This window comes from Arachis ipaensis, chromosome B07 (assembly GCF_000816755.2).
Source record: "Arachis ipaensis cultivar K30076 chromosome B07, Araip1.1, whole genome shotgun sequence".
Lineage (NCBI taxonomy): Eukaryota > Viridiplantae > Streptophyta > Magnoliopsida > Fabales > Fabaceae > Arachis > Arachis ipaensis.
The window spans coordinates 32,369,329-32,374,117 of NC_029791.2; positions in this window are offsets into that span (position 1 = coordinate 32,369,329).

Here is a 4,789-nt window from a genome sequence, read left to right on the forward strand (position 1 = left end):
CTATACTATAAAGTTGTGCAAAAAATTATTCATAATTGTTTTTAATCTTGTCTGCAATATGGTTATATAATTTCACGCTGAAGAGTTCATTGCTGAGTTGACATTGGCATCTTTTTATGATTTTATTGAGCTATCATGCAAACTTGTTTTGAAGCACCTCTCAGTTCTACAGAAATTAAGGTAAGAATCTATTTAACAATTAATTATATATTGATGCTCTTATTTTTTTTCAAAACGGAAAGTTGTTTTCTCATGATAATTAATTAAGGCAATCTACTAGGTTTTAGATGTGTGTGTTAAGAATAATTTTTATGGATATTTTCTGCGTAAATAATCACATAAAATATTCTATGATGACTTCTGATTTCTACGTGACCTTTTTGAGACATTAGATTGCACTTAATGGGGTTGTTTTGCTCATTATTTAGAAGATAAGGTATATTATCTTCTTTTCTATTTTTATAATTTAAATTTCTATCTGAACACTAACATAATAATCTTAGGTTGCTTAATATGTTTTATTAGCTAATTTTGATGTGTATTATACTTTTGTCTTAGGAATTGTATCAAGAGAGCGAAGTTACACCGTAAAAAAAGTTAGGAAATAAGTCTTCTGAAAGAAATAATAAAAAAACGTCATCTTTTTCTAACGAAGACTTTATGTTTAGCGACTATATGTTAAGACATGTATAATTGAAAAAGCATATGTTATTTTTGAAACTTTATTTATGGCTTGAGTTATTATTTTTAATTTTTGATACTATGTATGAATTATACAAAATATATGTCGTATTTGATGTTTTGTTTATGGCTTATGATATCTAATTATTACGAAATTCTAAAAAAAAAATATTTTAATGCTGTGAAAATAGCAGTTTCAGTTACTATTTTAAACAAGCAAAAGGTATTATTTTAATATGGTAAAAAATAGCATAAAATTGTTATTTTAATAGATAAAGATAATGATTAAAATTGCCATTTTAAAACTGGCATTCCAATTATATAAAATGAAGGTTAAAATTGTGGTTTTAAAACAAGTAAAAATTGCCCTTTTAATTGATGAAAATGGTGGTTTTAACCGCCACTTTAAATGATAAAAAAACTGTTATTTTATCAAGTAAAAACGGTAATTTTAACTGCGGTTTTAAACAAAAAAAATTGCCAGTTTAAACATGGAGAAAACTGTCATTTTAAACTATGGAAATTGTGGCAATTTTCTAAAAACTGCCATAATAACCAGAATGGCACCTAGAATTATGACTTTTTGTGAAAACGCCATTTTTGGCAATAATGGCAGTTAAAATTGCTATAATAACCCTAAAAAATCGTCGTTTTAACAAACTTTTTTTGTAGTGTATCCAAATTGTAGGTACATTTACTCACCAAGTACCAAAACTGCAGCCCATGTGTTCTTGAGTGATAACTCTAAGATGATCTTGCAAGATGGCCATCGATGAATATGCTGGAAGGCACAACCAGTAAAAATATGTATAAGATCGATGTTGGAAGGTGATCCTCATGTTTAGGAGACCTGTAAATGGAGAGATTCGAAGCCAAACCATGGAAGCCTTCAGCAGGTAAATATTTCACAGACGTCCAGAAGAACAGAAGTACCTTCCTCTTTTCACTTGTCATTCTCCCAAGAATCTGCCAGAGCTTTAAACAAAATGTAACATTTCTAACAATTTGAAAAGTATGAAAATGTTGGCAGCATCTCTATGCAAATGCTATATTGCAAGACTTTGTTATCTGAAAACAAAAGGCATATCAAGAACGTTAGAAAAAACATTTGAATCATTATAGGAAGAAACATCTATTTACTACAAAAGAAACATCTGAAACCTACAAAAAAACATCTAATAACTCAAAAGAAACATTCCAAAACCTATGAAATAACATTCGATAACTCAAAAACGAAATATCCAAAATTCTATAAAAAAATATTTATTTACAAAGAAACCAACATCCAGAAAGTCAATTAAATCTTTTAATTTTAAGAGCAACTAACATCAAAATCTCATAAAAGTAACCAAAAAGGAGGAAATTGGGGCATTAATTCTTGAGAATTTTTCACTCTAAAAAAAATTATATTTAGAAGTGAAAACAAACAAAGTATGGGCAAAGAGAAGAATGAAATACTTTCTTATTTAGTAGTTGAACCTTGAATTCTGACATTCTAGGAACCATTTCTTGATTAAGATCAGTAGTACTACTTACACTTGCTGAGGCAACCGCCCAATCTATCTTGAATCCAAGTTCTTTAGGCTTTGGTTTCATTTGTTTTTGAGAAGCACTTCCCTGAATCATAAGTCAAAACTATAAGAACATCTACTCACATGGTGCAACGAAAGAAGAAAATAGAATGGACAATAGAGGAATAAAGCAAACCTTCATGGCATCTATCTGCATTTTACTATAAAAAAGAACATCAAAAACCTATGAAAGAAACATCCAGTAACACACAGAGAAACATCCCAAAGCCGATTAAACAACAAATCCGATAATGTGAAAAGAAACATCATCTGAAACCCTATAAAAGAAACATCCAAAAAATCAATTCAAGCTTCTAATTTTAAGAAAACCTAACATTAAAATCTAATAAAAATAACCAAAACCCTCTATAATGATCATCCAGTTTTAAATGAAAGCAACAACTGAATTTAAAAAAATGAAAACAACCAAATTCTCAAAGGAATGGCGTAGATAATGCATGTAGTCACAAGGAAACATTTGTAACCCATGCCAATGTAATATCCAAAACTAAGGATAAGTCAATTTAATGTTCCCCCCAAAAAAATTAAAAAAGAAACGTACACAAGCGGCGTTACCTTGTCTATGGAGCCCTTGCAATCGGTGAGGAAGGAGTTTTTGTGCACCTTTCAAAGCGTCCGAGGCATGGAGGTGGGGGCCAACGCTAGTGTGGATGGCTCGAGCATGGATAGAACAGCAAAAGCAGAGGATGCGAGCGATGCATCGGAATGAGAGTCGTGAGTGGCAAGGATGCCACAGGCAAGCAGCATGGATGCAAATGGCGCAGATCAGACGGCGGTGCGACGGGAGAGTGGCGATGATGCGAGAGTGCTGCACAAATGATGAGTGATGGGACACAAGAGGGTAAAGCAAAGGCGCAATAGTGGCTATCTTTCTTGCTTGAATGATGAATGAGGTGGTGGAGAAGGATGCAAGGACGATGCAGTTGCAGCACTACGGCGGCACGATAAAACCACGACAGCGTGGGACATTGGGGAGAGGGAAGCACAACGTTGATTATTGGGAAAGAGGGATTAGGATTTGTGGTTTTGTGTCGTGAATGAGAGTGAAATTGGAATTAGGGTCATTTTTGTGTAAATTTTTTTTTTTTGAAAAATTGAAAATTATAGGGGAGTTGGTTGAGTTGGCTTATAATATCCCCTATACTTTTTATATGATAAATAGTCGAGATAATACTCAATTTGGTCCCTAAACTTGCATTGTATGCGAACTTCAATTTGGTTCTTAAAATTTCAATTGCCTCTATTTAGTCTCTAAACTTTGGGAACATGACTAATGTTAGTCCTTAAAATAATTTTCGATGCACAGACGTTAATAGAACGCTGATGTGGACAGTCGAATGGCACATTGGACTCTGTAAAATGACGTCATTTTAATTTTAACACTCGAGCAGTTCAAAAATAACATCATAAGTAGTGTTTATTGAAATTTGTCCTCACAAAGCAAGTGAGGCATCGTTTTTTGGCTATTTAAATGTCAAAATTAAAACTGCATCATTTTACAGGTTTTAACGTAGTATGTGACCATCCATGTCAATACTTTATTAACGTTTGTGTCAAAAATTATCCTAATGACTAATGACAATCAATTTGTAAAGTTTGGAAAATAAATAAAGGCAATTGAAAACTCCAAAAACTAAATTAAAGTTCATGTGTTTTATTATTTTTGGAGATCAATGTTAAAATGATGTCTTTCCAACATATCATTAACACAATCATTCAAGATTCATCGTCTTTCCTTACTAAAGTCTCTTACTTTATCCCATTCACTCACATAATGTGTTATCAAATATAATAAGTAGCAATAATAATAAAATAAAGTAGCAGAAGAGAAGAGATACAAAGAACCAGAGAACTTGTATTATTGATAATTTTATTAATTTTATTGGTATATGTTACTGAAAGCATCCAAAAGGCTTATTTATATAAGGATAAAGTACTAAATTAGTTTTCTACGTTTAGGCGTAATTCTGTTTTGATCTTTAAGGTTTAAAGTGTCCTATTTGGATCCAAAAAAGTTTCATTTAGCTTCAATATAATTCGACCATGAGGTCAAAGTTAAATAATCAACGGAATGTCCTACATGACAGCAGTACAAGAACAAGGTCGATAATTTGGAAACAAGTATAAGTTTCAAAGACACAAAATCAACCATGGATGTATCAATACATTTATTTATCATTCTCCTTAGTTCTATAGAGAATATTTCATTTAGAATATAAGAAAAATGATAAATAAATGTATTGATGCATTCATAGTTGATTTTGTGCCTCTGAAACTTGTACTTGTTCTCCAGATTATCGACTTTATTCTTGTGCTGTTGTTCTGTAGGACATCCGGTTAATTATTTAACTTTGACCTTACAGTGAGACTATATTAAAGCTAAATGAAACTTTTTTGAATTCAAATAGGACACTTTAAACCTTAAAGACTAAAACAGGATTACGCCCAAACATAAGGCGATAAGGGACCAATTTAATACTTTACCCTTTATATAATTAAGAATCAAATCAAATAAT